Raw genomic sequence first — 12,182 nt, 5'->3', positions numbered from 1 at the left:
CCTATCATTCCCTGTATCAGCCCAGTCATGGTGGCTTCACCTTTGGCACATAATTGTTAACAGCAATCTTCAAGTAATACATCAATGATCATTTTTCTTATCTGAAGACCTTTCCAAAAAGTTCTGCTTAGTGGTTTTTATTATTAATGCACTGATCCTTTCTGATAGCTCCACTTCAGAAAAGTCAGACTCATGACTTTTGGTGCAGTATCTTCTTACAAACTGGTCAATAGTGTTGCTGCCTATATAACATGACTTCGAATCTGTTAATCTTTCTTAACTTGAGCTTGTCTTCAAGATCTTTCCAAATCTTTTCTGCAACTTTCTGGTTGTGGAAGAAAGATTATGTGAGAGAAGAATAGATTAAATGTTTTTGGTCAATGGCACTCAGTCAGAAACAGCGGAATGCTTTCACCTCTCAAAATGTTGCAGTAGGAGTGGTAATGGTTATGGAGAAGAAACAAGGTATTGGTCCAAGGTAGATGTTAAAGGTTAGGTTTGACTGAAAGCAAAAACATGACAACAAGGTACAGACACTGGAGGAAAAGGTATTAAATGTAGGACAGAGTTGATGGACTACCCTCAGTCCACTCCCACTCTCACTCACTCCACAACGCACAGTGGTAATAATGTGTCCCAGCTATAAGATACATTGCGGCAACTTGCAAAACTTTCAGTGACAGTACTGTATTATTTGTTTAAGCTTGTCTGAGCACAAATTCTTGTGTAGAGCTTGATTGCTCTAGTCTGTAGGTGAAGCTAGTGAGTCAAGCGATTGATTCCTGACTCTCAGTGAGAATAAAATATCCAGAGACTATACATTCTTCTCCTAGAAATGACAACATGTAAGAATAAAGTTCTGAAAAAGTTTCCAGATAATTTGCTACATAAATAAACTGTTTGAATTAAAAATCATCTCTGTCTTACTCTGAGATAAATAAGTCATCCATCTAGAAAAATAAGAACATTAGGTACATGGTAACACAACCTTCAAGTCTTACTCTGAGTAACAAACCATCCTAAATTGGAAATCTATCTTCTCACTATTGGGTTTCCCAAACCATGGGCGATGTTCCCTCGTGGTGTCAATCAATAGAATTTGGGATTGTGACTCCCAAACTTGAAAATGTTGTTGTGGAGTAGCAGTAGCAGGGCCTAGGAGAGTACTGCAGACGTGCTAAACATTTGGGTTGGCCTTTTTGTCCAAGTGCTCTGTCAATCAATGAAGTCAGCACCCAAAACAGTTAGACTAATGCAGACCAGTCATATTGGCGGGGTAATCAGTCAATGGACAAGTCAGAATCAGTGAACTTCCTCCTGTCTTTCTTACCTGCATTACAGATGATTCTGTCAGAAACTGCTGGAATCTGCCCTACCTGGTGAGTTTAATGTGTCTATAAGTGGCTTTCCCACCACTCCTGCCAAGATCCAATCCAGGATGCAGCCTGGTTGTAAAATGCCACCATTCTCAATGCCGGAGGACTCCTCTCCAAAGTCTCTTACCTCCCAACCTTGATATCCAATGAGTGTTCCATGTTACAGACTGGATGTAGCTCCTTCCTCCAGTTATCGTGTCACTATTTTGTTTTATCGTAATGTGAAATAACAGTTGAGGTTATTGTAATGCTACTACATACCTTTCTATATATAAAAAAATACAGGAGTGAATGTTCCTGTGTTGCTGCTTTGTTCTTAATATGGAATACAATAGTGAAAGCTCTTGCGCTGCTACTTTGTTTGATTTTAACATGAAACATAATAGGGAATGTTATGGTACTCCTACTAGTTCTATTTTTATACTTTTATACTGTACTGAAGGCTATTACATGCTGGTATTTTGTTTAACTTTAGCACATCACAAATAAACAAACACACACACTGCCCTTGCAATCTGCTTGGCTTATATTAATGCCAATAACCGCTTGCAAACTGGAACTCCTTACTCCCTAATCTGCAATCCCCACTTTCCCCTCACAGCTTTAACTTGAAGTCCTGATGATTTTCAGTCCCCAAACTGGGGTCAAAGGGGATAAACATTTGGGAAGCAAAGCACTAAATCAAAATCCTGAAACTCAGCAATATCTCTGTAGCTGCACCAGCATCACATGAACTGCAGCCATTTGAGAGGTTGACTTACTAACATCTTCTCAAGGACAGTTAGTGACAGGCAATAAATACTGGCCTAGCCTCCCCTATGCCCGTATCCCATGAATGAATAGGAAAAAGAGAAATGGTGACAAGAGGGAACAAATGCGATTTTTGGTTGTTTTGATTTTGATTTTACTGTCACGTGTACTCAAATACAAAATTACAGGAGTACAGCGAAAAGTGCTTAATGTCACCGCACAAGGTGCCGTATTAGATACAAGTAGCTAAGTATAGAATCTTAAGAACAAGGTAGAAAAAGCAAACTTAAAAGTTAATCATTGCAGTGATTATCGTAAAATGACACCTTCTTAGGTTTAAACAGAGGATAAAGAAATAAAGCTGAAAGTTCAAACATTACAGTCTTTCTTAAGTGCTTAACCATGGTGCAACTGCACTTCAGGGGATCACTTCGAGACCGGAAGTCCATGCTGAGGCTATGCTGGACTGAGGGGCTGCCATTCCAGGCTGAGCTGAGAGTCCACCATGCCAGGCTGGGAGGCTGCCTCGCTATGTCTACGTTGAGCCCATGGCCAGGAGAAGAAAGAAGAGAGACAAGAAAAAGCACAAAAGGAGAAGAAAAAAAGAGAGAAAAGAAAAGAAACAGATAGAGTGGACGAGATCCATCTGAAGCATCCTACTCCACTGCCATCTTGGATATTTTTGGAAAAAAATTACTTAAGAAAATCACAAAAATGGCTTAAAGAGAGTGTTAGAAAATAATGTTTTAAAAAGATGACTGTTTCCTTCTGTTTAAAGCAAAATCAATAAACAGTTTTCTAGAGAGACTCAGATAATGTCTTGAAATTGAGGAATATTTCAAGGCAAGCATTAAAGGTGAAGAAAAGAATCCAGTGCGTATTACATGTTGTAATATTCTTTCATTCTATAGAACAAAGGGATCTGTGCTGATGAATAGATGTACACTACAAAAGTATTAGCGTGCTGTCACTTTAAAAAGGGTAGTTTGTCCTGCATGTTTGTTTCGAAGAGAAGTTGTAAAGGCAGAGACAATGAACTGGTTACTGGAGACGGCCTGAGTCAACAATTTAGAAGATCTTTTTATTTATTTTAAAACAGTTGTAATAATGGAAGGAGAATGGCCAGTCCTCCCAGACCAGGCTCTCTAGTTTTTTTTAGCTACAGCATTCAGAATATTGGCGCCCCAGAAGAATAGGAGGCTTTCGTAAATGATCCCTAGCTGCTACATTCTCTGAAATCTCCCTTGATTTCGTTTCCTCCTGGACTGGAGAATTGCATGTAAGAATTTGTGTCTGAATTTACCATTTTGCCAAGGGGTGTTTTTATGGGATGTTACATAGAACATAGAACATTACAGCACAGTACAGGCCCTTCAGCCCTCGATGTTGTGCCGACCTGTCATACCGATCTCAAGCCCATCTAACCTACACTATTCCATGTACGTCCATATGCTTGTCCAATGACGACTTAAATGTACCTAAAGTTGGCGAATCCACTACCGTTGCAGGCAAAGCGTTCCATTCCCTTACTACTCTCTGAGTAAAGAAACTACCTCTGACATCAGTCCTATATCTTTCACCCCTCAATTTAAAGCTATGCCCCCTCGTGCTCGCCGTCACCATCCTAGGAAAAAGGCTCTCCCTATCCACCCTATCTAACCCTCTGATTATTTCATATGTTTCAATGAAGTCACCTCCCAACCTTCTTCTCTCTAATGAAAACAGCCTCAAGTCTCTCAGCCTTTCTTCATAAGACCTTCCCTCCATACCAGGCAACATCCTAGTAAATCTCCTCTGCACCCTTTCCAAAACTTCCACATCCTTCTTATAATGCGGTGACCAGAACTGTACACAATACTCCAAGTGCGGCCACACCAGAGTTTTGTACAGCTTCACCATAACCTCTTGGCTCCGGAACTTGATCCCTCTATTAATAAAAGCCAAAACACTGTATGCCTTCTTAACAGCCCTGTCAACCTGGGTAGCAACTTTCAAGGATCTGTGTACATGGACACTGAACTATATTGGAAAAGTTAATTAGTAATAGGTACTGTATCCATTATTTGGTTAAGTTTTCCAATAGTTAAGTTATTCTAAATTCCTCTTTCTTCTATTTGTATTTTAACAACAATGTTTAAGGAAATGTAATCTTCTGAATGGCAAGTTGTTTGACCAGTTGCGTCAAATTTGGAACAAGCACTTCACATCAACCTTTCAAATAAGGAAAAGTTAGGGTCTAAACTATCTTCTTAAAATACTTTGAGGGGATCTGGTCTAGTCCATAAAACAAGATTTTGCAAAATGGAAGAAGTCAGGATATTGTAATGACTCCACTCTACAGTTAGATCTAATCCTACTTCTAATTCATTTCTGTAAGATGGATTATACTGACTCTTGATGAAAAATTATATTCAATGGTTATTTTAATGACAATATAGAGAGGCAGAAAATTACTTGTTAGAAATCACAATTCATTTTATATAAATTATAATTCAAAACATATGTTGTTGACAGCTATCATTATTCAGTGCATTAAATAAATGGGACATAACTTCATTCACGCAGTACTGGCTAATAATGTATGCAGGCTAGAAACAGTTTGTTACAGAGATGAAAGCATCAGACTAACCGAAAAGAAGTTCAACACCTTATTTCATCTATTGGACTAAACTTAATAAGGTTGGAAATCATCTTCACTGATGCAACTTAATTTCCATCTGTGCTATGTGTAGAACAGTGTTAATACCATCTGCAAATAGTAGCCTAAAACAGCTTCCAGCATGAGTATCAATTGATCAAATGCATTAGAGATTTAAGAGGACAGTTATACTTTTCTAGCCATAAATTTGAGAAATTGATACCAGTTAAAATAAAATAGAGCGGAATGTAAATGAATTTGTGATTGGTGTCACTGACAAAGAATCAATATTAATCATCTGGCTTTCTGGAATATTCTGTAACCTGGCCATTTTAGTTGATGTCCTGGATGAGTTCAGCTCTGTTGCTTGAAGAAAGAATTTGAAATTATGAAACATCTTAATACATTCTAAGAAATTTGCTGAAGCTCTTCACAAACAACAAATTGTTTTGACACAAGGTAAGTCATAAAGGGTAGAATGCTAGCCATTTGTAAATAACATACAGCCATGCTTTGAAGATGAAACATTATTTACGAATGAATCTATTCTCTACTGGTTGGAGAAATGCTTTGCATTTCTTCAAACCTTAACCTTATGATTATTTTTTCTAGCAGATATTTTTAACATCCAGTTGAGCTATTTTAAACTTGGTTTAATGGTTCATTCAAATTATACCTTCTTTAGAAATGCCCTCCAATGTACTCCGGTGATGAAGAATGGAAGTTTTGTGTTCAAGACATAGAATGTAAGTCAGAAGAAATGGAACTACCAATTAAGCCCAACTAACATATAAGAACAGTCATTCAGACTACTATTTTTTTCCAGCCAAGGGCTCCAGCATAGGTTAGATGGTGCAATTTGTTGATTCAAAGTTTTAGCATTGATGAGCTGTATGCTTTTATTGTGTACAAATGTATTGTAAGATGTGAACAATGGAAAAAATCTCTTTGGGGACTGCATTTATTTTGTTTGGTTGGTGATATACAAGAGGAATGTGGAACCTTGACTTATTATACTTTTATACTCTATTCCTTAAAATTAAACTAAAACTTCACAAGATACTAACTAGTTCTGCATAGTACATTTGAAGAATGTCAAGAACTTGGAAAGTGTGCAGAATGGAATCATGGATGAGGGAGTTCAGTGATGTGGAGAAACCATAGAAATTTTGAGGTATAAAAATAGAGTGGAATGGCAGGGACATTTTACCCTAGAGTGTAGGGTTGAGGCGTGAACTTATTGAGGTTTACAAAATCATGAGAGGAATAGATAAGGTGAATGACAAGGGTCTTTTCCCTAGGGTGGGGGATTTCAAAACTAGGTGTCATATTTTTAAGGTAAGAGGAGAAAGATTTAAAAATGACACAAGGGGCAACTTTTTTATACAGGGAGTCATTCATGTGTGGAATGAACTGCCAGAGAAAATGATGGATGCAAATATAGTTATAATGTTTAAAAGACATTTGGATAAGTTCATGAATAGGAGGAAGAATATGGGCCAAGTGCAGGCAGAGGGGGCTAGAATAGTTTGGAAACATGGTTAGCATGGATTGGTTGGAAAAAAGGGTCTGTTTTCATGCAATATGACTTTATGACTCTAAGCTGTGGTTGATCTCCTCACAGCAGGAAAGGTTACTGAAAATTCGATATTGGTTTTCAGAATCTTGAATGGATTTGGTTAAGTAAATAAAGAAATATTTTCCTATGGTAGAATTGTTGGTGACCAAAAGACACAGATTTGAAATATTTGGCAAATGAACCAAAAGCGACATGAGGAAACATTTATTTTTACTCAGCCAGCTGTTGCAATCTGGAATGCACAGCCTGGCGGAATAGTGAAAGCAGATTCAATAGCAACTTTCAAAATGGAGAAGTGGATAAATATTCGAAGGGGAAAAGAAAGTCCAGGGCTGTGGGGATAGAGCAGAGGTTTGGAATTAATTGGGGCATCCTACCACAGAAGTACAATGTTGCAAGTTACCTCCTCCTGAGTTTTATATGATCGTGTAAAACCCCAGTAATTCAGATCTCACATATCCAGAATTCTCATGCAACTAGCATCTGAGATTCAAAAGGAGGATTCTGGACGCTTGGGATGCGGATAATGGGGAGTTCATTGTATAAGTATTCAAAGGGAATAATGGAAGGGAATAAAGCTAGTTCAACACTTATCTTATTGATAAAGACAGAATGATCTATGACAGCGAGGTATTTTATTACTTATGGGTGGCCCTGGCTGCTAACTTTTAAAATGTGCATTTGTCTTATGACAGCAATAAGCCGTGTTCTCCTATCTGCGTCTCGTATTTTACATGCAGCCAACAGATTCAGGTTATTGTGCTCCCTGCCAATTCCCCATGAATGGCAAATACTGGGGAGATTATTATACCTGAAAATACTAATGAATAATCATACCAGCAGGAGCGACATTCAGAAGGGATTACCATTGGGTCAGCCAAAGGTTAAGGGTAAATAAGATTTTGTAGAATATTGGCGACATTCCCAATATCAACACCTCAACAACTTAATTCAGCCTCAGCCAAAGTATGGATATTGGCCAGTTCTAGCTGTATATGGACGTGGGCTACTTAGCTCTCTGAAGAATTGGAAACGGTACTGCCCATTGTGCAACCATAAGCAAATATCCCAACTTGTGACTTGATGATGGACAGAAGGCCATTGATGAAGTGGTTGAAGATGGTTGGGTCAAAGACACGGCTCTGAGGAGCAGAGATATTTTTATCATCTACAGCCACAAGTGAGATGCTAAAAGACTGGAGGGTGGCTGGTGGAGTGTAAGAGGTTGAGGGGTGACATTATAGAGATTTATAAAATTATGACAGGCATATATGAGATGAATAGCAAAAGTATTTTCCCTAGGATAGAGGAGTTCAAAACTAGATAGCATAGGTTTAAGTTGAGATAAAGGGACTTGCGGGGCAAGTTGTTCACAGAGAGGGTGGTGTATATATGGAATGAGCTGCAAGAGGAATTGGTAGATGCAGGTACAGTTAGAGCATTTAAAAGTCATTTTAACAGATACATGAATAGGAAAGGTTTAGAGGGGCACGATCAAATGCAAGCAAATGGAATTAGATTAGTTTGAGAAACTTGGTCAGTATAGACGTGTTGAACCAAAGGGTCTGTTCCTGTGCTGTATGGCTCTATAACCAGGACCCGAGGTGATTAACCTCTGATAACCATTTGCTTTGTGTTCAGTGTGACTCCAACCAGCAGAGTTGTTATCCTGCTTTCTATCGTATCATGTTTTGCTTAGATGCCATACTCAGCCATTTGTTACTTGGATGACAAGTTCACTCCCTCCTCATCTCTGGAATTCAATTATTTTGCCCATCGATACTACGGTAGGTTACATTGTGGACAGTGCGGAGGACTGTTCTAGGTTACAAAGAGACATTGATAGAATGCAGAGCTGGGCTGAGAAGTGGCAGATGGAGTTTAATTCTGAAAAGTGTGAGGTGATTCATTTTGGAAGGACAAACTTGAGAGCAGAATACAGGGTTAACAGAAAGATTCTTGGCAGTGTGGAGGAGCAGAGGGATCTGTTCACAGTTCCCTGAAAGCTGCCACCCAGGTGGATAGAGTTGTTAAGAAGGTGTATGGTGTGTTAGCTTTCATTAATAGAGAGATTGAGTTCAAGAGCCGTGGAGTTATGCTCCAGCTATACAAAATCCTGGTTCGGCCACATCTGGAGTATTGTGTCCAGTTCTGGTCACCTCAGTACAGGAAAGATGTGGAAGCGTTGGAAAAGGTGCAGAGGAGATTTACCAGGATGTTGTCTGGAATGGAGGGAAGGTTTTACTAGAAAATATTGAGAGAGCTAGGGCTTTTCTCTTTAGAACAACGAAGTATGAGAGGTGACTTGATAGAGGTGTACAAAATAATCAGAGGTATACACAGAGTAGACAGCCAAAGACTTTTTCCTAGGGTGGAGGTAGCTTTTACGAGGGGACATAGTTTTAAAGTGAAAGGAGGTAGATATTGGGGAGACGTCAGAGGTAGGTTCTTTACTCAGAGAGTGGTAGGGGCATGGAATGCATTGCCGGAGAGGGAAGTGGAGTTGGCCTCATTGGGGCATTTAAGCAGCTATTAGATAGGTGTATAGATGATTGTATAAAGTAGCGGCGGAGGTTAGATAGAACTTAGGTTTCGGGTAAAGGTTTGGCACAACATCGTGGGCCAAAGGGCCTGTACTGTGCTGTACTTTTCTATTTTCTATGTTCTATGTTCTATGTTTGGTCTGAATCTATAATAAATTCAGGGACTGAGAAAATCTGGCAGAGCACAAACTAAATGCCATGGGCGGACTATTGTCAGTGTCCAAATCTAAACTTATTATTCAGAGTGGGGAAGGTACACAAGCAACTGAATTTGTATCCAAACTCTCATTGCAGATTGCCAAATGGCACTTCAATGCTATACCCCTTGCCAGTATGGGTCTATTTCAGTTGGCATAAACAACCATCATAGTGATGACGAATGTATTAAATACAGATTTCAGCATAATGCAAATATTGGACACAATCTAGACCACAATTATATTTAAAAGTAAAAATAGTACAGATGTTGAAAAGTGCTGGAAAAAATGTAGATCAAGCTGAATCTAATGGAACAAGAAAGAGATTTAATGTTTCAGGTCAATAATCTGGCGCCTATTCTGACAAATAGTCATCAACCTGAAATATTTACTCTATTGCCCTCTCCACACATGCTAACTTGCTGAGCATTTGCAGCATTTTTTGGTTTTTAACACTGATTGATTTGTTTATATTGGTGGGATTCTGTGCATCATATGACATTAGAAATGAATTCAAATACCTGTTGTGCAGTTATACAGCAATATGTTGTTCACTGTATTTATTGCAATGTTTTATGACTAGGCCTTGAAAAAATACAAATAGCTTATTATGGAACTGTAGGCAAATAATGAAAAGTCTGAAATGATTGAGCTAGAAAAGTAAATTTAACATTTTTTCATTGAACCAGTAATACAGCCAAATAAGAGCAGCAATAAATGCAATAAAAACTAGAAAAGTGACTGCAATAGATAAGATGCCTAAAGAGTTTATCAAAAGCATGTAAAGGAATAAACCATCAATGTTTAATAAGCACTACAAAGATGTTTATTTAATAGGAGAATGGCAAGAAGACGTCATGTAGACAACAATAATTACCCTAAGAAAGGAGGTAGAGACATGCTGATGTTTTGATTTTCAGACAAGTAATTCAATTGCTCATGCAATGTTGTTTTGAGAATTTGTAGCCCATCCCTCTGCAAAAACACATTCTATTCACGGGTGCCAACATTTGAAAGCAAAAGATGATTACGCGGGCCAGTTTGGTGAAATTAGCCAGCATTCACAGGGTATGGAAAATCTGACTTACACAATCTTTTAAAATACTAGTCAGGAGGCAGATGACAAAGTCACCAGATCACATGATGTGTATCTACAAGCTGTAGAAATGTAAATATAACTGTGGGTTTGAAGCCATTGCATCTATATGTGGCCCCACATTCCTTACAAGTGTTGATCCAGGAGAGCTTTTTCTGCTAAAAGCGAAACTGATCTGATGGGATCTTCTCCAAAAAAATATGTTAATAAACAATTCATATGATTGTCACACATATTTGGTTAAGGCTTCTGTCATGGATCTGATTTTTATGTATTTTTTCAAGTAACATATTTCACACTATTGGTTTAGTAAGTAAATGTAAAATCAAATAGTCTTACTAAACCATAGGACTGCTCTATGAGAGAGATAACTGGAGGTAGTTTAATCCAAGGTCCACCATGCCTCAGACAATGGGAGAAGGTCAGAAGGAGAGTCCTCCGTGGTAACCTTAGCTGGCAACAGTCTGCATTGCAAACCACCTATTCAACAAATTGAGCTAACTGACCTGCTACCAATAACAGGGAGCCTAAGTGAACAAGGGGGGAAAGCAGCCACTGACAGCAGTGTCAATGCAAAGCATAGACCCCTAGGGACGTATAATATGCTCATTTAGATTAAAGAAAGGAATTGATATTGATGTTTGCATGTTCATTAAAAGTGGAAAAGGGTACTTGTGTTTGTACACTTGTCAACATTACAATGAACTATTAAAGAGTTGTGAATCTAGGCCATTGCTTTCTGTGTCCCTCTCTCTACCTGGAATCTAAAGTGGTAATGTAAAAAACATCCATTTCTGTCCAAACTCCAAACTCTGTAACATGAATGTTACACTGCCGATTGCTTTTCTTGTCCTGCTCTGATAATTGCTGATATAGTTCTGTGCTTTCCTGTCTGGTTCAGAGGGAGCTGAGATCACAAGTTATAATAGAACAAGTGGAAAGGCACAGAATTACATCAGTGATTACCAGAGAGGGACTAGAAAATCAATCAGCATTATAACGTTAATGAGAGATAACTGTTTAGAGCTTGGACAGAAATAACTGTATTTTCAGATCTGAAAAGGCATTCACTTGGTTTGACTAGATTAAATTTTTGCAAAATATTGAAGTAGACTGAAGAGATAGACAACTTTTAAGAAATCTAAAAATGGAGCCAACAGCAACAGTAAGTACGGCCAAAGAGGAGTCAGATCCCTGTTTAATTGGAAGTGTTTAACAAGGATGTTGCTTATCTTCAGTCTGTATTAATGTCTATACAGATGCAATGATCAAAGGAGCATTTGAAGACACAGAATCTGCTGTTAAAATTGGAGCGCAGGTGATAACATCAATTCGATTTGTAGATGACATAGTATTTGAGGCAAGCACCAGAAAAAGGATTGCAAAAATCAATCAACTAGCGTGAAGGAACTTGGAAAAAAGTGAAAATTGACAAAACCAAAGTAATGCATACCACAAATTCACTAAGAAATATTCATTTACTCATAGAACAAGAGAACTAAAACAAAGTGCAAGAACTGTAGTATTTAGGAAGCAAATGTTTCCTTTCACAGCAGACATCACATCCTACAATAGCTATGCTTTTAGCCTGGTTGCTGCTAACTTAGTGTATGCCATTGTGCCATGTACAGGCAGCCTGCACAACATATGCTTAATTATATATAAGGACATTGGCAAAGTGCATTTGTAATCCAGTTGTTTTCACTTGGGACACATCTGTTTCTGTCTGCGGTTGTTCAGTTTCATCCATGGCTTTCATACAGAACCCTCATTACTTAAGCTTGAAAAGATCATTGACTACTTAGCAGCAAGAAAATCTACTGGAACTGATGATATACCAGTCGAGATGTTCAAGTATGGAAAAGACAACCTGTTGGCATATGCCCACAGCCGCCTTCTCCTCTGGTGAAGAAAAGGCATTTACTAAATTGCATCAAGCACTGGGAAGTCACCCACCAACTTTAGCCAATTAATAGAACAGGCAGGAAAACCTACAAATCGAC

This window comes from Stegostoma tigrinum, chromosome 4, assembly GCF_030684315.1.
Source record: "Stegostoma tigrinum isolate sSteTig4 chromosome 4, sSteTig4.hap1, whole genome shotgun sequence".
Lineage (NCBI taxonomy): Eukaryota > Metazoa > Chordata > Chondrichthyes > Orectolobiformes > Stegostomatidae > Stegostoma > Stegostoma tigrinum.
The sequence above is the reverse complement of the archived record's forward strand: the minus strand, read 5'-3'. Positions refer to the sequence as shown.